Below are 26,652 nucleotides of genomic sequence, written 5' to 3' on the forward strand. Positions count from 1 at the left end.
AGTTCATAGGCTGATAATGAATCATATGCCAGTAAAACATGTAGAGTAAGATGGATTGGGAAAAAAAAGATATAGATGATATCGTCTACAACACGACACCTAAACTATGTATTAGAATAAACAACATAATGAAAGTTTGAAATTTTAACATGATGGAATTCCTATCTAATCTATTACTGAACGTAGCTAACCTTATGCAAATGCACATATGTTGCAACTTTGCAGTATTCCTTAATCAATATGTTATATAATGTTACTGAAATTTACACTAACAAAAAATACATAAGATCGGCGGTGGAATCTATGTAAGAGTTTATATGAAACCCGCAATTTCGATGCTAGATCGATAAATGAGTAGGAAATCAAATAATATCGCAAAGAGAAGATTTTTAAAAGTGATTCAAATGCTCAGTGCAAATCTTACATCGATTGTTCTTGTATTACTTTTTTGTGTTGAAACGATAATTTGATTTACAAGAAGTTTGCAATTGAGCTTTTGTGATTTATTCTCTCCCTCTTATAACATATTACAATTGGGTTTATATAGTACCAGTTAACACTTGAGTTAGAGATGAACTCAAATTCAATAAAACGGAGAGTAGCATAATCTTCCTTGATCTTGAGATCTATATTGTTAGATATTTACATGCTAAAAAGAGGAATTATCTGCTCCGAATCTAATAATCAAGCTATTATAAATCATCTTGTCTCAACTAATTCATTGGTGGTCTATCATTTCACTATGCCTCTGCCTTTTGAAGATCACGATCTCTTATCTGTAATAGTGAATAGGTAGACCAGGAGCCAAATTAGTATGTAAAGCTTCATTAAACAATCATTTTTCTACAGCTATCCTTCCCTCTTAGCTACATCCGCTAATTAGAGGATAAAATTGTTTAATTCAAAAGTTGCTAGAGAAACTCTACTTTAAGAGTTTCCCTGGTCTTTGCCATAGCTGAACCTGAACATTGTTACTTGTATATTTCCCAAAAATAGAGAGATTGTCGTTTTAATTTGTGGTTATAAACAACTAAATAAATTGTTCCCACTCTGTATTCCACACCTTTCATTTTGTTTTCTTTGACAGATATTTTTAGGTCATCCATCCCACGTATATACATATCTCAACTTTAAAACTTTCTACAACAACTACAGCCACTCGAAAAATGTGGCATCTGGTAGTGTTGATATTGCACTTGTCATCAACCTGGGTTGCTGGACAAGTTCCTTGTTACTTCATTTTTGAAAATTCGTTACTCGACATTGGCAACAATAATGACCTTCAAACCAAGGCTAAGGCTAATTTTCCTCCATACGGGATCGACTTTCCNCCATGCTTCTGTATTCTGCTTCAGCAGATGATCTAGCTATAGTACTCTGTTTTTTTGACTTCCACGATATAAGAGACTCTCCAAGCTTAACACAATATCCACTCACTGATTTTCTACTCATCTGACAAGCTCCCCAATCTGAATCACAATATGCAACAAGCTTCATTTCATTACTTGAGGGCATTAACAACCCCATACCAGGACTTTGTTTAATATACCTAACAACTCTTAATGCTGCTTCTAAGTGGGACTCTTTAGGTGCATGCATGTATTGACTAAGTGTTTGAACTAAAAAGGCTATGTCAGGCCTTGTCATAGTCAAATAAAGCAGCCTACCAATCAACCTCTTATAAATGGATGAATCTTCTAGCAGCTTATCCTTTGATGCAGGTTCAAACTGTTGATCATATTCGTATGAAGTAAGTTTTGAATTCTGTTCAAGTGGAGTCTTGGCAGGCTCTACATCGGCTAGTCCAGCTTCTGATATGAGTTCCAACGCATATTTTCTCTGGCTCATAACCAATCCTTCCTTTGATCTAGCAATCTCAATGCCAAGGAAGTACTTCAGCTCACCAAGATCTTTTATCTTAAAGCTCCTTTGTGGAACAGATTTCAAGTCTTGTAGCATCTCTTGATTATTTCCAGTGATTAAAAGGTCATCTACATAAACCAGTAAAATCACTATCTTATTGCCATTTCTTTTAGTAAATAGAAAGTAGTCATATTTGCTCTGCTGATATCCATGTTTGATCAATGCTTCTGTCAGCTTGATATTCCATTGTCTGCTGGCTTGTTTAATCCATACAAGGATTTGAGCAATCTACAAACAAATGGCTCCCCCTGATTGTGAAAATCTTTTGGTAATTCCATGTAAACTTCCTCAAAAAGGTCCCCCTGTAAAAATGCATTGTATACGTTCATTTGCATAAGTGGCCAACCCTTAATGGATGCTAAAGCCAAGACACTCCTCATGGTTACCATTTTAGCAACTGGATTGAATGTGTCAGTATAGTCAATGCCTTCCTGTTGGCTGTATCCTTTGGCTACAAGGCATGCCTTGTACCTCTCAAGGCTGCCATCGGAGTGATACTTGACCTTAAATACCCACTTGCATCCTATGGCAGATTTGCCTGGTGGAAGAGGAACTAAAGTTCATGTTTTGTTAGCCTTCAAAGTAGCTAATTCTGCCTGCATGGCAGCCACCCAATTGGAGTCCTGAACAACTTCTTCATATGTAGTAGGCTCATGTATGTGAGAGATAGCACTAAGAAAACACTGATATGAGTGTGTAAGATGTTTGTAAGAAACATAATTGGTGATCGCATAATGAGCAACAGCGGAGACATAATCAGTAAGCCAAATTGGGGGTTTAACAGTCCTAGAGGATCTTCTAAAGACTGGAGGAGACATAGTAGGTGAGGAAATAGCAGGGGAAGGGACAGGTTCAGAGGACTCAGATGAAGTAGTTGGTACAGGTGAATTTTCAGGTAGAGAAGGCTGTTGTGGTACATCAATCGGTAAAAGGTTGTAATAGAACTCATGATCATTAGGATATGCAGGTGAAGGAGAATGATAAGGAGGTAAAGCTGTTGAAGAAGATTGAGAAAGAAAAGGGAAAATATGCTCAACAAACTTGACATCTCTACTGACAAAGAACCTGTTAGTTTCCAAAATCAGCAATCTATAACCTTTTTGAGTTGCTGAATATCCCATGAAAACTGCTGGAATGTCTCTCTTAGCAAACTTATCTGTGGAGGTGAAATGAGTTGCATAACTAAGGCAACCAAATACCCGAAGATGAGCAATTGATGGTAATGTGCCATGCAACATTTCATAAGGGGATTTGTTGCCTAAAACAGGAGAGGATAACCTGTTCACCAAATAACAGGTAGTAAGAATGCAGTCTCCCCAGTATTGAAGGGGAATTCCAGCTTGAATTTCCAAGGATCTTGCTACATCCACAGGCACCTGCTGGATGTACTGAAAGTAAATGAAAGAGAAGACAACAAATTATTTTCTTACTTAATCAACGTTTACATCCATATACATATATATACAACTTGTAGAATAACTGTCTAACTAACTCTAACTAGAAAAATAACAAACTCTTAACTAAAACATCCAGCTCAGCACTCAGCATAACTGATTCTCACAGCTCAGCTTCTTCTTCATCAACTTGCTTCTTCTTTCGTCAACTTGTTTCTCAACAAACTCAACATATATTGGGAGAGTGTCCCGCATGTACGCGCATTGAGAGAGCGGCATGAGTATGAGAGAGAGAAGTGGTGTAGCCCGGAGGTGCATGCGGGATGAGGGTATACCCGAGTACCCGAGAGAGAGAGATTATCACTCACATGGCCAAGGGTTCCGATCCTTGCATAACGAGTCGATCGGCTAGTATGAGTAGAAGTCACGTAGAGTGGGAGCGAGTCCCAGCCGTGTCTCCGGTAAGATGAGGCCATGACTACTAAGAGAGTTAGTAAAAAGAGTTATGAGAAGAGGAGAGTAGTGAGAAGTGTAAAGAGAGAGTAATGAGGATGTAAGGAAAAATTAGAGAGAGTAGAGGTACGGGGATAGATGCGTAGAGGATTTACTACTGAGCATTAGTTGTGCTCACCCCGTTGTTTTCAGTTTTGCAGGATCTATGTGAGGACACGGTCGGATGGACGTCGGCAAGCGAAGGGAAATGGCTACACTGTCCACCTTGTTTTGTGTTTTGTACATGACACAACTTTTTGTATTTAAAGATGTATATATCTAATAAAAGAAAAAAATTTGGGCCCAACCTTTTATATTACTTTATATGTATTTTATTATGAACATTGTTTATGAGTATTTGAGTAGAATGGAGTTATTACATTTCCTATCTCTCCTTAATTGTAATTAATCAAGAAACAAGCGATCTTAATTAATCTTACCACTAAACAACCTAGACAAGCGCTCAAGATTTATCTAGTGGCAGCCTTAGAATAGAGAAATCGATGAAGCTAACAACACAAACACAAGCGGTTGTATTTAATTTAGTTGAATGTTCTTCTTAAGATTCCAAAATGGTGTGCGTCGTAGGCAACAAGATTAATAACCTTTCTAACCTAACTACTAAACTGTAATAAGGTAAGCAAGGGTCGATCCCACGAAGAGTGTCTAGTGAATTTTCCGATGTGAACACGGCTGGGGGGGTTTGAGTGAAACAAAAACAGTCTAGCAAAAATCAAAACAAACAATTAAATCGAAATCAATTAATATAACAAAACTTGGTCTCAGACAACATCCGCCATCGGAATCTTACAACTGATCATTGTGCAAAATTAAATCATCCATACATGAATATTCACCGTTGGAACTATTTTCCTATCTCTCCTTAATTATTAATAACAGAACAAGCGATCTTAATTAATCTTACCACTAAACAACCCTAGGCACGCTCAAAATTTAATCTAGTGGCAGCCTTAAGAATTAGAGAAATCGATGTGAGCTAAACAACACAACACAAGCGGTGTATTTAATTTAGTTGAATGTTCTTCTTAAGATTACTAATTCCTGACGCAACGAATTATTAACCCTAATTGCTTCACAGTTAGAGGGATCAAACAATTACGGATTTGATATCTAACTTAGCAGTAGCTTGCAACAATTATAAACTAGTAGGCCTCCCTAGTAATTAAACGAAACAATAAAAATTAGGCATAGAAAAACATCCAATACTCAAACATGAAAATTGAACACTAAGAAAAATATATTAGATCTCATAGTTTAATGATTCAGAGGCCTTCGTTCCTTCGACCAAGTTACAAAAGTAGCCGTCATGGCCATCAACAAAAAACTCCAAAAAGAAAGAAAAATTGCAAACAAGAAAAAAGAGAGAGGCGTGGGTCCCCCTCAAAAACCCTAATCTGATCCCCTTAGCAAAAATCCAGTTCAAGTATTTGAATCCCATCAATCTCCTAAAAGAAATATTCTAATATCCTAAATAACACTTATCCTAATCTGATTAATTGGAATAAAAATAGAGTAGTAATAATATGGAAAGTGGTGTTTTAGCTGTAATTTGCAGCATGTATGTCTTCAGACGTGCAATAATAGACTGACTTGCATGACAAGTCGGAACGCTCCAAGACGTCGGCAATGCAGGTCTGTCAACTTCAAGCTCGATTACAACCTTTATTCAGCCAGTATCTCTAAAAACTCAAAACATGAAAGTTGTAGATCTCTTCTTAGCATTCCACAGCATTTTTAATCATCTCAATCGGAGCTCGGATGAAATAATTATGCCCAGATTACAAAGAAGTGGCGAAACTGTCCGAATTCCCCTAATTAATTCCGTTTTTCAATTAACACCTCCATTTGCTTCCTAAACCAAAATAAGTAATAATGAGTACAATTAGGAAACAAAATATATAAAAGACTAAACATTAAGGGGGGTAAATATGACATTTTGCATTCCCTCATTCATGCTTAAAATTTCTACTTAAGGCACTTATGAATGCACAAATGCAATGTTGCATCAAGATAGTCATTCTGTACAGGTCACACTCAAGGGGTATAACTTGAGTTGTACACATCGGATGCTACGTTTTTGGTCTCATTTAAAGCTTAGAGACAGGGCTACAAACTTTTGTTTTGGTCTTCACCCAGTTCAATCTGTAAGATGCCAAAAAATCACTCAGAAGGTCACGGCCGTGACAGGGCAGTTTTCACTTAGGCATTCATCAAACAATATGTGTGCATACATAAACTCTATTTTAACTATAATTCTACTTCTTTCTTAACCATCCAAAATTGGAGTTCAACTCCTTTAAATATCACACATCCTGCAAAGAAAACACACTTCAAATATTCCTCTCAAATTCTTCTAAAGCTATCCATACTTCTATCAAATTTTACAACACAATCCACCATTCTCATGGTGGAAATCTCTCTATAAAATCAACATTGAACTCATTAATAAATCCATCAACTCATCATCAAACCACATACACTTCTCATATTCAAATATATCTAACAACAAGCATAATTCATCATCAATCTCATCTCAATTTCTCAATAACCATAATATATGCATACTTAAAAGAAATCTCTACTCATTGAATTCTTAATTTTAACTTGAGTGGATTTTGAGTGGAATTACTTACTTGCTTGGTCTTCCTACTAAACCTCTACTCTTGTTGGATTCAAAACTTCTTCTAAACCTAAACATAAACTTCATAGAACCCAACTTTTACACAAATAATCATAGATAAAGAGCATGAATTCTTTTGAAGTCTGAATCAAAACCCTATTAAAAATCACTCAAAATCCTCAAAATCCTTGGAGGATTGAATGAAAATTTGAGAGAAAATGGGGGGTAGTGTGCAGTGGAATGAAGGAATAAGGGTTACAAACCCTTCATCTATTTATAAATTCATTCCCCTTTTGCCCTCACACTTTTTTAGAAATTCTATCCTTGTCCGTAGTCAATTACCATAATGCCCTCATTTATTTGCATCTATGAAATCTACCTCTTTTCACTCCCCACTTTTTCAACTAATTTTGAGTGAAAGACCATTTTACCCTATACAAGTTTAGGACATTTTCTTATATTCTCTTAAAAGAACTTTAATAAAAATTAACTAAGGGCTATAAACATAATTTAAATCATGTACTTCATGTTGGGCGTTACAGGGGTCTACAAATTATTTTAATATAAGACATTATTATCCAAAATTTTAATTAAACAGAGGCAAAATTGAAATAGGATATTAATGTAAATTGTTTTAAAGTAGGGGTATTATTGTCCAAAATTTTATTAACAAGGGATAAAATTGTAACAAAAAAGATAACCCTGGTAATCTCAGAATACCTAAGAAAATTGAGGTAATCAGATTACCTCTGATATTACAATAGTAACCACTATTAGTATTTGAAGATTACCGGTATCTATTATATTACTTGCAACCAAACATGGTAATCAAGTAATATAAGATGACTAACCCAGTTTCCCCTAAACCTAACCAAACGCCCCCATGAATATCTTTATGAACCCCACCTATTTTCAAAAATACCATTTTATTTATCTTTTTAATTTTTTTATGATTCACAAACAAAATCCATTATCATGTTTTAATTCCAAAATTCTAAGAATAATAATTAACAAATTGAACGCACCACGCTAACTTTAAATTTTGGAGAATTGTAGAAGAAAGAAGAAAATTTTCCATTGTACATATATGATTTTGATCAAATTCTCTCAATTGCACAAATTTCATCTTCATTGTTAGAAAATAGAGTTAGGATTATTGAATTAGGGTTTATGATTGAAAGAGGAAATCAAATTTTTAATATATGTGACTCTTTATATGTATTTAGTAATTTTAATAGGGGACAAAATTGTAATTAAAAGTTAATAATAAATGGGTTTTAGAAATTGGCAATTGGGGAAACGATATATAAGTTGAGAGAAAGACTTGGTCATACAACAGAAATTAAGTACTTTGTTATAGAGGATAATTTCATCATTTCATCATATTTAAAACTGGACATGAGGCTCACGCGTTATGCAAGTATGTTATTTAATAGTTTTAAAATAGGTTGTAAACAATTTATCCTAACAGAATAAAATAATTAGATTAACAGATGAAAATTGTTAAATTATAAAGTTGAGTATATATAACTTCTATATATGTACATAGTTGTGTTAAGCTAAAATTTAATTGTACCTTTATAAGTATTTATAATTAATATTATGAGATTAATTAGTAAATTAAAATTTATTTGACTTCATTTTCAGGTTGACATTGACTGTTAAATTTTTATTCGGTTAGTTCCGGTTCCAAATCAAAGGAATCTGTAGGTTCCGATTTTGGTTCCTTTGATTTTGGGACCCAAACCTACCCACTTAGTGATTTGGGCGATTGGTTGGGAGTTAAAATAGCATAAGTGACAAGTTTGCGGGCCATTTGGATAATTTCATTAAATTTTGAGGACGAAACGTTCCTTAGGAGGTAAGATGTATAACTCATACTTCTTTTTCCTTAAAATGGCCCAGCTTTGTTTTTCTTTTTAAGGCCTAAAGCTCAGTAAGAACATATTATATCGTACAAACCCAAAGGCCCAAAGTCTACAAGAGATAAGAAAGAAGTGGAAAGGAAATGGAAGAGAAAATGAATTAAAATAAATCCTAGCTAAAGTTTTGAGAAATTACATAATTAAGAGGAATACTTTTTAAATAAATTTGAATTATAATAAATTTTAGATTTTGATTAATCCCGTCTAAAAAAATTTAAACCAAGGAAGGGACTTGCACAGTAAAAATTATGCTAAAAGGGATTGTAAGATTAACAAAGGGCCATTCATAATTGTATATATAGCAATTTAAATTTCAAAAGTGAATTTCATATTATATATTAAAATTTTTATTATTTAAAATGTTATTTAATTAAATGATATAATTTAATTTTACAAAGAAATCTTAATCTTATTAAAAAATATGATCCACCAATTTTGGTACAAAAGAATAAATATATAAATTACAATAATAGAAAAAACGTATATTTGAATTCAATCATACATCTTTTCTTTTTTCTTTTTCTTTTTTCATTTCTTAAAGTCCATGAATAAAAATAATTTTATTTCACTCTTTGACAAAAATAAAATAGTTCGATCTATCATGTAAGGACTATTTCGCTTGTCTTATTTAATTAATACATTTCTTATTGTAAATTTTCTTGAAAAATTGAGCCCTTCTAGATAGTAATTATGGTTTCGCCCTGTTTAGTACAGCCAAATTAACCCTAGTCATAGGCTGATAATGAATCATATGCCAGTAAAACAGTAGAGTAAGATGGATTGGGAAAAAAAAGTATAGATGATATCGTCTACAACACGACACCTAAACTATGTATTAGAATAAACAACATAATGAAAGTTTGAAATTTTAACATGATGGAATTCTATCTAATCTATTACTGAACGTAGCTAACTTATGCAAATGCACATATGTTGCAACTTGCAGTATTCCTTAATCAATATGTATATAATGTTACTGGAATTACACTAACAAAAAATACATAAGATCGGTGGTAGAATCTACGTAAGAGTTATATGAAACCGAATTTCGTGCAGATCGATAAATGAGTAGGAAATCAAATAATATCGCAAAGAGAAGATTTTTAAAAGTGATTCAAATGCTCAGTGCAAATCATTACATCGATTGTTCTGTATTACTTTTTTGGTTGAAACGATAATTTGATTTACAAGAAGTTTGCAATTGAGCTTTGTGATTTCTTCTCCCCTTATAACATATTACAACTGGGTTTAATATTATCAGTTAACACTTGAGTTGGAGATGAACTCAAATTCATAAAAAGGAGAGTAGCATAATCTCTTTGATCTTGAGATCCATATTGTTAGATATTTACATGCTAAAAAGAGGAATTATCTGCTCGAATCTAATAATCAAGCTATTAAAATCATCTGTCTCAACTAATTCATTGGTGGTCTATCATTCACTATGCCTCTGCCTTTGAAGATCACGATCTCTTATCTGTAATAGTGAATAGGTAGACCAGGAGCCAAATAGTATGTAAAGCTTCTTAAACAATCATTTTTCTACAGCGTATCTCCCTCTTAGCTACATCCGCTAATTAGAGGATAAAATTGTTTAATTCAAAAGTTTCTAGAGAAACTCTACTTTAAGAATTTCCCTGGTCTTTGCCATAGCTGAACCTGAACATTGTTACTTGTATATTCCCAAAAATAGAGAGATTGTCCTTTTATTTGTGGTTATAAACAAATAATAAATTGTTCCCACTGTGTATTCTACCTTCATTTTGTTTTCTTTGACAGTATTTTTAGGTCATCCATCCACATATATGTTAAGAATATATCTGGAAGTACTGAAAGTAAATGAAGAGAAGAAAACAAATTATTTTCTTACTTAATCAACGTTTACATCCATTAACATATATATACAACTTGTAGAATAACTGTTCAACTAACTCTAACTAGAAAAATAACAAACTCTTAACTAAAACATCCAGCTCAGCACTCAGCATAACTGATTCTCACAGCTCAGCTTCTTCTTCACAACTTGCTTCTTCTTTCGTCAACTTGTTTCCAACAAACACACACTCCCCCTCAAGTGACACTTGTAGATACCTTAATACCCAGTTTGGCTATAATTTCTCATGCTGTTGTACACCTAACTTAGTTAAGATATCTGCAATCTGATTTCCAGTTGCAATGTACTCTGTGCGTATGATCCTGCTGGATTTTTTCCCTTGTAAAATGGCAGTCAATCTCAATGTGTTTTGTTCTCCATGATACCTTGGATTGGCTGCTATTTGTAATGCAGCTTGTTATCACAATGTAACACACAGGTTTTATTTCTTCTATTTCTAATTCATTAAACAAAACAAGTAACCAGACTATGCGCAGATACCATGTTGAAAGTTCTTCGCCGCGGCGACGAGCCTAATAAAAAGTTTCTTGAGTTTTCTAGAGAATTCTTCCTTTGGGGCATAATGACCATTCTACCCCTAATTAGTAGGAATAGTGGGGAGTAAAATGTAAGGAAATTAAGTAGAGAATGTGTTGATAATAAGGGTGTACTTGCAAAGAATCAAAGGATATGGATGGAATTTCCAAGGAGGAGCAAGGGCAAAATGGGAATTGATGCTTATAATATGAGCTAAAAAGAGTTAAAGTGTAGAGAAACCCTTTATTCATTCATTTCCACCGCCATATCCATTCTCTAATTTCTCTCAATCTTCCATTCAATTTTCGTAAGATTTCTAAGGGATTTAAGAGAGCTTTTGAGTAATTTTTAGTATAGATTTCATCTAAAGCATCCTAAGGTAAGGATTCTTGCTTTAGATGTGAGTTTTGCTTATGGTTAGATTGAAGTCTTATATTGTTATCATTGTTCTTGTTGTTGTTTTAAGTTGAAGAGAGAAGACAAGACAACAAAGGAAAGGAAAAGTGCTGGAGAAGTCACTTTTTCACAAGGTAAGTAAATCCTAACTAAATTGAGATTTGAGAATTTAGTTGAGTAGAGTTTGAGTATGTATATGTATGTTCTATATTTGTTGAGCTGAGATGAAAATTTATTTTAGTGTTGTTGGATATACTTTAATTATGAGAAGTGTTTGATGTGTGAAGAGAGATTGAAATTGAGTTGAAGTTGGAGGAGATTTGTATGAATATTTTTGGGAGTGTTTTCCTTGGTAGGAATTATGACTATATGAGGGAGTTTTCCTCCCATTTTGGATGATTAAAGAGAAGAGTAGAGTTATAGATAAGTAGAGCTTTATTACGTACATGAGTTGTTTGAGGAAATGCCTAAGTAAAATCTGCCCTGTCACAGCCGTGACATTCTAAGTGAAATTTGGGCCTCTTAAGGATTGAACTGAGCTGAGACCAAAACATAAAAGTTGTAGCCCTCTGTTTAAGCTTTAAAACGAGACCAAAACCGTAGCAATCCGATGTGTATAACGCAAGTTATGCCCTTTTTTGTGAGACCTGTGTAGAATGACTGTTTTAATGCAATATTGCATTTGGCATTTCATAAGTGCATTAGTGAGCATGAGTTGTCCATACCCATTGTTTATGCACTTAAGAAGTAGCTTGAGACATAGTAGAGAATGTAAGTATAAGCTACTTTGAGAGTAAAGAGAGAGAAAGAGAGAATGAGCACTAGAGAACGAAGAGAAAAGAGAAAAGAGTAGGTTATGCGATGGGGAACCCGTGAGTAATGGGTAGAGTTTCCCGCATGTAGCCGCATTGAGAGAGCGGCATGAGTATGAGAGAGAGAAGTGGTGTAGCCCGTGAGAGTGCATGCGGATGAGGGCATACCGAGTACCCGAGAGAGAGAGATTATACACTCACATGGCCAAGGGTTCCGAATCCTTGCATAACCGAGTCCGATCGGCTAGTATGAGTAGAAGTCACGTAGAGTGGGAGCGAGTCCCAGCGTGTCTCCGGTAAGATGAGGCCATGACTACTAAGAGAGTTAGTAAAAAGAGTTATGAGAAGAGAGAGTAGTGAGAAGTGTAAAGAGAGAGTAAAGAGGATTGTAAGGAAAAAATTAGAGAGAGTAAGAGTTACGGGGATAGATGCGTAGAGGATTTACTTACGAGCATTAGTTGTGCTCACCCCGTTGTTTTTCATGTTTTGCGGATCTATGTGAGGACACCGGTCGGATGGACGTCGGCAAGCGAAGGGAAATGGCTACACTGTCCACCTTGTTTGTTGTTTTGTACATGACACAACTTTTTGTATTTAAAGAATGTATATATCTAATAAAAGAAAAAAATTTGGGCCCAACCTTTATATTACTTTATATGTATTTATTATGAACATGTGTTAAGAGTATTTGAGTAGAATGGAGGTATTACATTTTCCTATCTCTCCTTAATTGTAATTAATCAAGAAACAAGCGATCTTAATAATCTTACCACTAAACAACCCTAGACAAGCGCTCAAGATTTATCTAGTGGCAGCCTTAAGAATTAGAGAAATCGATGAAGCTAACAACACAAACACAAGCGGTTGTATTTAATTAGTTGAATGTTCTTCTTAAGATTCCAAAATCTGGTGTGCTGTCGTAGGCAACAAGAGTAATAACCCTTCTAACCTAACTACTAAACTGTAAATAAGGTAAGAAGGGTCGATCCCACGAAGAGTGTCTAGCTGAATTTTCGATGATGTGAAACCGGCTGGGGGGGTTGAGTGAAACATAAAACCGTCTTAGCAAAAATCAAAACAGAAACAATTTAAATCGAAATCAAATAATATAACAAAAAATTGGTCTCAGACAACATCGCCATCGGAATCTACAACTGATCATTGATGCAAAATTAAATCAATCCATACATGAATATTCACCGTTGGAACTATTTTCCTATCTTCCTTAATTATAATAATCAAAAACAAGCGATCTTAATTAATCTTACCACAACAACCCTAGACAAGCGCTCAAAATTTAATCTAGTGGCAGCCTTAAGAATTAGAGAAATCGATGAAGTAAACAACACAAACACAAGCGGTTGTATTTAATTTAGTTGAATGTTCTTCTTAAGATTACTAATTCCTGACGCAACGAATTATTAACCCTAATTGCTTCACAAGTTAGAGGGATCAAACAATTACGGATTTGATATCTAACTTAGCAGTAGTTGCAACAATTAATAAAATAGTAGGCCCTAGAATTAAACGAAACAATCATAAAATTAGGCAAGAAAAACATCCAATACTCAAACATGAAAATTGAACACTAAGAAAAATATATTAGATCTCATAGTTTAATGATTCAGAGGCCTTCGTTTCCTTCGACCAAGTTACAAAAGTTAGCGCTCATGGCCATCAACAAAAACTCAAAAAGAAAGAAAAATTGCAAACAAGAAAAAAGAGGAGGCGTGGTTCCCTCACAAAACCCTAATCTGATCCCCTTAGCAAAAATCCAGTTCAAGTATTTGAATCCACTCAATCTCCCTAAAGAAATATTCTAATATCCTAAAATAACACTTATCCTAATCTGATTAATTGGAAATAAATAAAATAGAGTCCTAATAAAATAGGAAAGTGGTGTTTCCGCTGTAATTTTCAGCAGCATGTATGTCTTCAGAACGTGCAATAAAGACTGACTTGCATGACAAGTCGGAACGCTCCAAGACGTCGGCAATGCAGGTCTGTCAACTTCAAGCTCGATTACAACCTTATTCAGCCAGTATCTCTAAAAACTCAAAACATGAAAGTTGTAGATCTCTTTCTTAGCATTCCACAGCATTTTTAATCATCTCAATCGGAGCTCGGATGAAATAATTATGCCCAGATTACAAAGAAGTGGCGAAACTGTCCGAATTCCCCTAATTAATTCCGTTTTTCAATTAACACCTCCATTTGCTTCCTAAACCAAAATAAAGTAATATGAGTACAATTAGGAAACAAATATATATAAAAGATAAACATTAAGGGGGGTAAATATGACATTTGCATTCCCATCATTCATGCTTAAATTTCTACTTAAGGCATTATGAAATGCACAAATGCAATGTTGCATCAAGATAGTCATTCTGTAAGGTCACACTCAAGAGGGTATAACTTGAGTTGTACACATCGGATTGCTACGTTTTTGGTCTCATTTAAGCTTAGAGACAGGGCTACAACTTTTATGTTTTGGTCTTCACCCAGTTCAATCTGTAAGATGCCAAAATCACTCAGAAGGTCACGGCCGTGACAGGGCAGTTTTCACTTAGGCATTTCATCAAACAATATGTGTGCATACATAACTCTATTTTAACTATAATTCTACTTCTTCTTAACCATCCAAAATTGGAGTTCAACCCTTTAAAATCACACATCCTGCAAAGAAAACACACTTCAAATATTCCTCTCAAATTTTCTAAAGCTATCCATACTTCTATCAAATTTTATCAACACAATCCACCATTCTCATGGTGGAAATCTCTCTTATAAATCAACATTGAACTCATTAATAAATCCATCAAATCATCATCAAACCATCACATACACTTCATTCAAATATATCTAACAACAAGATAATTCATCATCAATCTCATCTCAATTTCTCAATACCATAATATATGCATACTTAAAAGAAATCTCTACTCACTTGAATTCTTAAATTTTAACTTGAGTTGGATTTTGAGTGGAATTTACTTACCTTATGCTTGAGTCTTCTCTACTAAACTCTCTACTCTTGTTGGATTCAAAACTTTCTAAACCTAAACAAACTTCATAAGAACCCAACTTTTACACAAATAAATCATAGATAAGAGCATGAATTCTTACCTTTTGAAGTCTTGAATCAAAACCCTATTAAAAATCACTCAAAATCCCTCAAAATCCTTGGAGGATTGAATGAAAATTTGAGAGAAAATGGGGGAGTAGTGTGGCAGTGGAATGAAGGAAATAAGGGTTACAAACCCTATCATCTTATTTTTAAATTCACTTTCCCATTTTGCCTCACACTTTTTTAGAAATTCTATCCTTGTCGTAGTCAATTACCATAATGCCCTCATTTTTAGCATTCTTTATGAAATTCTACCTCTTTTCCACTCCCACTTTTTCAAATAATTTTGAGTGAAAAGACCATTTTACCCTTAATACAAGTTTAGGACATTTTCTTCATATTCTCTTAAAAGAAATTAATAAAAATTAACTAAGGGCTATAAAAAATAATTTAAATCATGTACTTCATGTTGGGCGTTACAGGTGGTCTACAAATTATTTAAATATAAGGACTTATTATCCAAAATTTTAATTAAACAGAGGCAAAATTGAAATAGGATATTTATGTAAATTTGTTTAAAGTAGGGGTATTATTGTCCAAAATTTTTATTAACAAGGGATAAAATTGTAACAAAAAAGATAACCCTGGTAATCTCAGAATACCTAAGAAAATTGAGGTAATCAGATTACCTCTGATATTACAATAGTAACCACTATTAGTATTGAAGATTACGGTATCTTATATTACTTGACAACCAAACATGGTAATCAAGTAATATAAGATGACATTAACCCAGTATTCCCCTATAACCCCTAACCAAACGCCCCCATAGAATTATCTTTATGAACCCCACCTATTTTCAAAAATACCATTTATTATCTTTTTTAATTTTTTTATGATTCACAAACAAAATCCATTATCATGTTTTTAATTCCAAAATTCTAAGAATAATAATTAACAATTTGAACGCACCACGCTAACTTTAAATTTTGGAGAATTGTAGAAGAAAGAAGAAAATTTTCCATTGTACATATGATTTGATCAAATTCTCTCAATTGCACAAATTTCATCTTCATTGTTAGAAAATAGAGTTAGGATTTATTGAATTAGGGTTATGATTGAAAGAGGAAATCAAATTTTTAATTATATGTGACTCTTTTATATGTTATTTAGTAATTTTAATAGGGGACAAAATTGTAATTAAAAGTTTAATAATAATTGGGTTTAGAAATTGGCAATTGGGGAAACGATATATAAGTTGAGAGAAAGACTTGGTTAATCAACCAGAAATTAAGTATTTGTTATAGAGGATAATTTCATAATTCATCATATTTAAAACTGGACATGAGGCTCACGCGTTATGCAAGTATGTTTATTTAATAGTTTTAAAATAGGTTGTAAACAAATTTATCTAACAGAATAAATAATTAGATTAACAGATGAAAATTGGTAAATATCACAGTTTAGAGTATATAAACTTCTATAATGTACATAGTTTGTTAAGCTAAAATTAATAATTGTAACTTTATAAGTATTAATATAAATTAATATTATGAAGATTAATTATGTAAATTTAAAATTTATTTGACTTCATTTTCAGGTTTGACATTGACTGTTAAATTTTTATTTCGGCTCTAGTTCCGGTTCCAAATCAAAGGAATCTGTAGGTTCCGATTTTGGTTCCTTTGATTTGGGACCCAAACTACCACTCCTAGTGATTTGGGCGATTGGTTGGGAGTTAAAATAGCATAAGTGACAAGTTTGCGGGCCATTTGGATAATTTCATTAAATTTGAGGACGAAACGTTCCTTTAGGAGGTAAGGATTGTATAATCATACTTCTTTTTCCTTTAAAATGGCCCAGCTTTGTTTTTCTTTTTTAAGGCAACAGCTAGAAGAACATATTATACGTACAAACCCAAAGGCCCAAAGTCTACAAGAGATAAGAAAGAAGTGGAAATGGAAATGGAAGAGAAAAAGATATAAATAAATCCTAGCTAAAGTTTTGAGAAATTCATAATTAAGAGGAATACTTTTAAAATAAATTTGAATTTAATAAATTTTAGATTTTGATTTAATTCCCGTCTAAAAAAAATTTAAACCAAGGAAGGGACTTGACAGTAAAATATGCTAAAAGGGATTGTAAGATTAATCAAAGGGCCATTCATAATTGTATATATAGCAATTTAAATTTCAAAAGTGAATTTCATATTATATACTTAAAAATTTATTAATTTAAAATGTTATTTAATTAAATGATATAATTTAATTTTACAAAAGAATATCTTAATCTTATTAATATATTGATCCACCAATTTTGTTTACAAAAGAATAAATATATAAATTACAATAATAGAAAAAACGGATATTGTTGAATTCACTCATACCTCTTTTTCTTTCTTTTTCTTTTTCATTTCTAAAGTCCATTGAATTAAAAATAATTTTATTTCACTCTTTGACAAAATTAAAATAAGTTCGATCTATCATGTAAGGACTATCTTCGCTTGTTATTTAATTAATACAATTTCTTATTGTAATTTTCTTGAAAAATTGAGCCCTTCTAGATAGTAATTATGGTTTCGCCCTGTTTGTAACAGCCAAATTAACCCTAGTTCATAGGCTGATAATGAATCATATGCCAGTAAAACATGTAGAGTAAGATGGATTGGGAAAAAAAAAGATATAGATGATATCGTCTACAACACGACACCTAAACTATGTATTAGAATAAACCAAAATGAAAGTTTGAAATTTTAACATGATGGAATTCCTATCTAATCTATTACTGAACGTAGCAACCTTATGCAAATGCACATATGTTGCAACTTTGCAGTATTCTTAATCAATATGTTATATAATGTTACTGGAATTTACACTACACAAAAATACATAAGATCGGTGGTAGAATCTACGTAAGAGTTATATGAAACCGCACATTCGATGATAGACAGATAAATGAGTAGGAAATCAAATAATATCGCAAAGAGAAGATTTTTAAAAGTGATTCAAATGCTCAGTGCAAATCTTACATGCTTGTTCTTGTATTACTTTTTTGTGTTGAAACGATAATTGATTTCAAGAAGTTTGCAATTGAGCTTTTGTGATTTTCTCTCCTCTTATAACATATTACAACTGGGTTTATATAAATCAGTTAACACTTGGGTTGGAGTGAACTCAAATTCAATAAAACGGAGAGTAGCATAATCTTCTTTGATCTTGAGATCCATATTGTTAGATATTTACATGCTAAAAAGAGGAATATCTGCTCCGAATCTAATAATCAAGCTAATATAAATCATCTTGTCTCAACTAATTCATTGGTGGTCTATCATTTCACTATGCTCTGCCTTTGAAGATCACGATCTCTTATCTGTAATAGTGAATAGGTAGACCAGGAGCCAAATTAGATGTAAAGCTTCATTAAACAATCATTTTTCTACAGCTATCCTTCCCTCTAGCTACATCCGCTAATTAGAGGATAAAATTGTTTAATTCAAAAGTTCTAGAGAAACTCTACTTTAAGAATTCCGGTCTTTGCCATAGCTGAACTGAACATGTGTACTTGTATATTTCCCAAAAATAGAGAGATTGTCCTTTTAATTTGTGGTTATAAACAACTAAAAAATTGTTCCCACTGTGTATTCTACACCTTTCATTTTGTTTCTTTGACAGATATTTTTAGGTCATCCATCCCACATATATGTTAAGAATATATCTGGAAGTACTGAAAGTAAATGAAAGAGAAGAAAACAAATTATTTTCTTACTTAATCAACGTTACATCCATATACATATATATACAACTTGTAGAATAAATGTCTAACTAACTCTAACTAGAAAAATAACAAACTCTTAACTAAAACATCAGCTCAGCAATCAGCATAAAGATTCTCACAGCTCAGCTCTTCTTCATCAACTTGTCTTCTTTCGTCAACGTTTCTCAACAAACTCAACACTCCCCCCAAGTTGACACTTTGTAGATATCCTTATACCCAGTTTGGCTATTAATTTCTCATGCTGTTGTACACCTAAACCTTTAGTTAAGTATCTGCAATTGATTTCCCGTTGCAATGTACTCTGTGCGTATGACTCCTTGCTGGATTTTTTCCCTTGTAAAATGGCAGTCAATCTCAATGTGTGTTTGTTCTCTCATGATACATTGGATTGGCTGCTATTTGTAATGCAGCTTTGTTATCACAATGTAACAAACACAGGTTTATTTTTCTATTTCTAATTCATTAAACAAAACATACCAGACTATCTCAGATACACATGTTGCCATGCTTCGTGTATTCTGCTTCAGTAGATGATCTAGCTATAGTACTCTGTTTTTTTACTTCCACGATATAAGAGACTCTCCAAGCTTACATAATATCCACTCACTGATTTTCTACTCACTGACAAGCTCCCCAATCTGAATCACAATATGCAACAAGCTTCATTCATTACTTGAGGGCATTAACAACCCCATACCAGGACTTTGTTAATATACCTAACAACTCTTAAGCTGTTCTAAGTGGGACTCTTAGGTGCATGCATGTATGATAAGTGTTTGAATAGAAAAGGCTATGTTAGGCCTTGTCATAGTCAAAAAAGCAGCCTACCAATCAACCTCTTATAAATGGATGATCTTCTAGCAGCTTATCCTTTGATGCAGGTTCAAACTGTTGATCATATTCGTATGAAGTAAGTTTTGAATTCTGTTCAAGTGGAGTCTTGGCAGGCTCTACATCGGCTAGTCAGCTTCTGATATGAGTTCCAACGCATATTTTCTCTGGCTCATAACCAATCCTTCCTTTGATCTAGCAATCTCAATGCCAAGGAAGTACTTCAGTCTACCAAGATCTTTTATCTTAAAGTCCTTTGTGGAACAGATTTCAAGTCTTGTAGCATCTCTTGATTATTTCCAGGATTAAAAGGTCATCTACATAAACCAGTAAAATCACTATCTTATTGCCATTTCTTTTAGTAAATAGAAAGTAGTCATATGCCTTGCTGATATCCATGTTTGATCGATGCTTCTGTCAGCTTGATATCCATTGTCTGGGCTTGTTTAATCATACAAGGATTTGAGCAATCTACAAACAAAGGCTCCCCCTGATTGTGAAATCTTTTGGTAATTCCATGTAAACTCCTCAAAAAGGTCCCCCTGTAAAAATGCATTGTATCGTTCATTTGCATAAGTGGCCAACCCTAATGGATGCTAAAGCCAAGACACTCTCATGGTTCCATTTTAGCAACTGGATTGAATGTGTCAGTATAGTCAATGCCTTCCTGTTGGCTGTATCCTTTGGCTACAAGGCATGCCTTGTACCTCTCAAGGTGCCATCGGAGTGATACTTGACCTAAATACCCACTTGCATCCTATGGCAGATTTGCCTGGTGGAAGAGGGAACTAAGTTCATGTTTTGTTAGCCTTAAAGTAGCTAATTCTGCCTGCATGGCAGCCACCAATGGAGTCCTGAACAACTTCTTCATATGTAGTAGGCTCATGTATGTGAGAGATAGCACTAAGAAAACACTGATAGAGTGTGTAAGGTTGTAAGAAACATAATTGGTGATCGCATAATGAGCAACAGCGGAGACATAATCAGTAAGCCAAATTGGGGGTTTAACAGTCTAGAGGATCTTCTAAAGACTGGAGGAGACATAGTAGGTGAGGAAATAGCAGGGGAAGGGACAGGTTCAGAGGACTCAGATGAAGTAGTTGGTACAGGTGAATTTTCAGTAGAGAAGGCTGTTGTGGTACATCAATCGGTAAAAGGTTGTAATAGAACTCATGATCATTAGGATATGCAGGTGAAGGAGAATGATAAGGAGGTAAAGCTGTTGAAGAAGATTGAGAAAGAAAGGGAAAATATGCTCAACAAACTTGACATCTCTACTGACAAAGAACCGTTAGTTTCCAAAATCAGCAATCTATAACCTTTTGAGTTGCTGAATATCCCATGAAAACTGCTGGAATGTCTCTCTTAGCAAACTTATCTGTGGAGGTGAAATGAGTTGCATAACTAAGGCAACCAAATACCCGAAGATGAGCAATTGATGGTAATGTGCCATGCAACATTTCATAAGGGGATTTGTGCCTAAAACAGGAGAGGATAACCTGTTCACCAAATAACAGGTAGTAAGAATGCAGTCTCCCCAGTATTGAAGGGGATTCCAGCTTGAATTTCCAAGGATCTTGCTACATCCACAGGCACTGCTGGATGTACTGAAAGTAAATGAAAGAGAAGACAACAAATTATTTTCTTACTTAATCAACGGTTAAATCCATATACATATATATACAACTTGTAGAATAACTGTCTAACTAACTAACTAGAAAAATAACAAAATCTTAACTAAAACATCCAGCTCAGCAATCACGCATAACTGATTCTCACAGCTCAGCTTCTTCTTCATCAACTTGCTTCTTCTTTCGTCAACTTGTTTCTCAACAAACTCAACATATACATATCTCAACTTTAAAACTTCTCACAACAACTACCGCCACTCGAAAAATGTGGCATTGGTAGTGTTGATATTGCACTTGTCATCAACCTGGGTTGCTGGACAAGTTCCTTGTTACTTCATTTTTGGAGATTCGTTATTCGACATTGGCAACAATAATGACCTTCAAACCAAGGATAGGCTAATTTTCCTCCATTCGGGATCGACTTTCCAGGAGGGGCGACAGGAAGATTTACAAATGGTCGAAACATGGCAGATGTTTAGGTTCTTTCTAACGAATTTCTCTACACAATGATAATGTAGTTTCATATATAAAGAGAAACTCAAAATGTTATATTTATTTTTGCATATTAATTTCTCATTTATGGAGTTAATTAGTACCAACCTAATTCATTGAAGCATTGTTCTTGCAGCTGAACTTTTAGGATTTGACGGCTATATGCATCTTTTGCAAGTACTGAAAAAGTTCAACAAGACATTCTCAGAGGTCTAAATTATGCATCTGCAGGATCTGGAATTCTTAATGAAACTTCCAAAAACCACCTTGTAATACAAACATTCACTGCCCTTTTCCATTATGTAAAAACTATTTATTATGACATTGCCAAAATTATCAATATTAATTGGCATAAAATGACCAATTTTCAGATAATGTTAATTAACCATGTTCTTTACATAACTAATCTTGAATTTAATTAGGAATGGAATAACACATTCTCTTTGTTCTTTCATCAACTTTTTACCCATATTCATGCATTGTAGGGAGAAGTAATTAGCTTGGCCCAGCAGTTACAGAATCACGGAAAAATTGTCTCAGAAATTATGAGAATAAAAGGAGACAAGAAATCAGCAGCAGATCATCTAGGACAGTGCATATATACAATCGGAACGGGCAGTAGCGATTACATGAACAATTACTTCTTGCCTGTCTTTTATACTACAAAGAACCAATATACACCTGAGCAATACGCCACAGTTCTTGTTCAGCAATAATCACAACAACTAAAGGTGTGTTTGTCGTCATCTCTCTAATGTTTTTAAAATAAAAGTTTGATTAATGTTTTCTCAAGTCATGTTTTCAAAATTACCAGGATTTATACAACTATGGAGCGAGGAAGATAGCCATATTCGGTTCAGGTTTAATTGGTTGTACTCCAGGAAGTTTTGAAATGGATAACACAGATGAAATTAAATGTGTAGACTCCATGAACTTGGTAGTCAAAATATTTAACGATAACCTCATACGGCTAGTTGATGAACTCAATAACAATCTTCCGGGTGCCAAATTTATCTATGTCAACAGGTTTGGGATTTCTTCTACCCCTATACCTGGTATGAACATAATTTTTAATGGTTTTAGCTTTATTATGTAGTTGTTCATTTTTTTTTTTTTAAATTTAAATGCTCGGCGTATTCAACTATAAAGTGAATGGAACACATAGGACTCAGGTTCTTTAACGGTTGTATTAATTGTGTTTTGTTAACATTCATAAGAGTTAACGGCTTTTCCTACCAAATAAGAGTTTAATAATATTTTCTCACTCACGGACTTTTAAAATACTATTTTACTACCCAAATTTATATTTCAACAGCAGAGAGCAAATTTGGTTTAAGCTATTGGGGCTTTTGAAAAGAGGAGGTTAATGAGTCTTTTGATGATGGAATGTTGAATTTTGGTGGTTGGGATTGATCAGAATTTGACTTGGAAGGGACGGCTACATAAACCCTAATTGCTCGATTGTCGGCAATTGACAAAGTCGATAGGAGTAGGGTTTGAGAGGTTTTGGTAAGTGATGATCGGGAAAAAGAATGGTGGTAGTGTGAGATGTAACAATGTTGGAAATGAAAACATAATATAAATTTGAGAAGAAAAATAGTATTTTAAAAGTTTATGAGTGAGCATGCGTCATTAAACCATTATTTGGGTGGGAAAAAAAGTCTATGAAATATGCAATAAGCATATCAATTTCACCCCTTAAAAATGTAGTCCCCACCCCCCCTAAGCATATGATAAAATGTAGCCGTTATTTATCAAACTTTAAACTTCAGTTTAAGAAATACAATTTCTTGGCTGCATCAATGTTTTTTTTTAATCTTCTGGGTTTTCATTATTTCAGGAGTTACGGTGATAAGGACTCCATGCTGTGAAGTAGAAAATTCGAAGATGAACGTGGGGTTTTGACATGCACTCAGTTTGGTGCTTCATGTCCTAATAGAGCTAACCACGCATTTTGGGATGGAGTGCATCCAACTGAAATTGCTCAAGTCTTTATGGCAGAAAGAGCATACGAAGCTCAATCTCCTTCAGATTGCTACCCATATGATATTCATCACCTTGCTCAATTTTAAATTTTAATGAATAAAGTTCGAGGTTCACCCAATTTTATTTTCATTATCTTATATAAGAGTAGGATTTTCATCGAGTTCATGTTGGTTACCATATCAGCTTTTCTCTCTCTCAGGGGTGGAGGGAGAAATAGGCTCACCCAGGCTGCAACCACAAGATATAATATAGTAATATACCAATCAACATAATTTAGTTTTATTTAAAAAAAAAAAAAAAATCATCTCAAACCTAGTAAATTATGTAAATTTTTGTAAATTAAAGTTAACAAAACTCATACGTACCCAACACAGTACCAGCAACCATCCCAATAACAGTTCCAGCATCCAACACCGTCAAATTCTAATGGCCAAAGGTCAATTCTCCAAACCCAAATACTACACCAGTTTTGACCACATCTAATATAGATTAACCGTATCACCAATAGAGCAACTATAGACACTCAAAGCGCAAACATTCTTCAATCGACCGCAAGTTCATGTTCATCTTGTAACCGGACAACAAGTAAAAACAACCATGGAAACTTTGGCAAAGGAAACTCAAATCTCATTAAATTAAATTAAAGAAAACTCCCTCCTGTAAACTGAACTCCCCTAAGACTATGGGTCAGATGTGCCAACAAAACACAACTCCATCAGAGAAAATGGATCACTTGCTCTTTAAGGGTATTGGTATTTTTCTTCCAGAGGCAATGCATAGTCATAGAAGAGGAGTTAAACCTTAACAATAGCAGTGGAAGTCTGCCAACACAAAAAACATGAAATAAAACAATGGTGTCAGTTATAGTTGAGGATCAATACCAGAATCCAGCCTTCAATCTGAAGATTCTCAGATGCTCAGATGGCATCTTTAACCTTGTGAGAGTCTACTAGTTTCTCAGTGAAGATCCTTTAATTATTCTACCAGCCTCTAGCCAGCAAAGGTAAGTTTGTCTGACGAAGAAATGACAGTTGAATTACCAGCAAGAACACTGAAAAACATATCCCAGAAAGGTGAAAGAAACTCAAGGACTTTTTAGCAAGCAGCTCTCCACCTTGGAACTTGATGGACTCTCGATAAACAAATGGTATAACCGAAAAGGGCAGAACAGGAAAAGCAAGGATTGACAGGTGGCACATCAGTACAATAAGTGCAAAGAGTTAGTTAGAGTGGGAACCTGGTAGACTAAAAGAGAGGAGGCTGGATAAGTGTGATATCATGGAATTTATGGAAATGGTAAAGGAGGAGTTGACCCTCGAAGATCAAGCTGCTATCTGTTTCTTTAATGTTCTTTTATGTTCTCCAATTGTAATACAGTCTATTATTCTCTTAATACAAATATCAGTTTATTTGATTGAATATTGAGTGTTGGCATGCTTGTTTGTTGTTTATTGGCCATTGTAGTGAACTTAATGTGTGACTGATTGAAGAATTAGAGTCAGGTTCCAACAAACTGGTATCAAAGCTAGACGAATTCAAGGTATAGTTGGTACAAGGATGGAAAATAGATTAGACAACATTGAGAAAGATGTTGCAAAGGTAACAAAGACGGTGAATGCAATGAAGGAGATATTGATGGATATGTAGAATTGGATGCGTAAAAAAGACGAAGAAGAGGAGGAACGTAGAAGAAACTTAACTGGGAACTCGAGTCGTGGTAGGGAAAGTCACAGCAAGCCAGAACTCCAGGAAAATTTGGGAAATCAGGGTGGAGCCAATGGAGGAGGTCGACCAGAATATGGGCTTCACGGAAACTAGGGACATCAAGGATAGAACCCATCAGGGGATGGATGGAATCAAGGTGGAAAGGGGTGGTATCGGCGTGACTGGAGTGGCCAAAAGCTGGAGTTACCTATCTTTTCCCGCGAAGACCCGTGATTTTCAAGGTAGAACTCTATTTCACAGTCAACCAAATAGCTGACAAGCATCGAGTGTCAGTGACAGCGCTGTGTATGGAGGGAGAAGCCCTCCACTATTACCGATGGATGAAGACTCGATTGGCGATGACCAATTGGCAAGAATTCAAGGTAGCCTTCTCTTAAAGATTTAGTGGAACTTAAGAGGTGAGTCCTTTGGAGATGTTGATGGCAACGAAGCAGAATGGCACGATGCTGGAGTATTGTCGCCGATTTAAGGAGGTGGTGGCGTCAACTGTTGGTGAAATGGAAAAGGTGTTGATTGCTGCGTTTTTTAATAGGCTTAGGCCAGAAATAAAAGCTGAAATAAAGCTTCAACAACCCAATATAATTGCTCGGCCCAACTCTCTAACTTATGTGACCTAGTTAGCCCAAAGTGTGGAAGAGAGAAACCAAATCGTGGATGAGGCCAGACTTGGATCAGGCTGGTAGAACAAATGGGCTTAATCATCTATTAGGCCATAGACTTATAGCTACCTGACCCGACCCAAAGAAATCAATAAGACCCAAACCCCAAACGATCCAACCAGATATTTAACCCCAAATCCACCCCTATGAAGAAATCAGAGTGATGCTTATTCTAGTCCCAACTTATCCTCATCGGTCAACTTCCGACCAAATCCATTTCGGCGAGAGTTTCCTTACAAGAAAATGACCAAAGCCGAGTTCCGAACAAAAAGGGAGAAGGGTTTATGCTACTGATGTGACCCCAAATACTCGCCAAGCCATCGATGTGGGGACAAGCAATTCCAAGTGCTGTTAGTGGAAGATGATGATCCAGAGATAAATGAGATGTCCACGAGGGAAGACACACTTGAGGAAGTAGTACCAAGGACCCTTGAACTTTCAATCAGTTTGGTGGAATGCATAAATGGACCCAAAACCTTGAAACTAAAAGGTGA

General features: G+C 34.5%; 1 pseudogene; it reads left to right on the plus strand.

Annotated features, from left to right (window-relative positions):
- The first annotated feature begins 1,166 nt into the window (after window positions 1–1,166).
- LOC116127011 lies at window positions 1,167–25,592 on the plus strand (annotated as a pseudogene).
- Window positions 25,593–26,652: the final 1,060 nt, after the last annotated feature.

The sequence above is a fragment of the Pistacia vera genome, unplaced genomic scaffold (assembly GCF_008641045.1).
Source record: "Pistacia vera cultivar Batoury unplaced genomic scaffold, PisVer_v2 Contig188, whole genome shotgun sequence".
In the NCBI taxonomy this organism is placed as follows: Eukaryota; Viridiplantae; Streptophyta; class Magnoliopsida; order Sapindales; family Anacardiaceae; genus Pistacia; species Pistacia vera.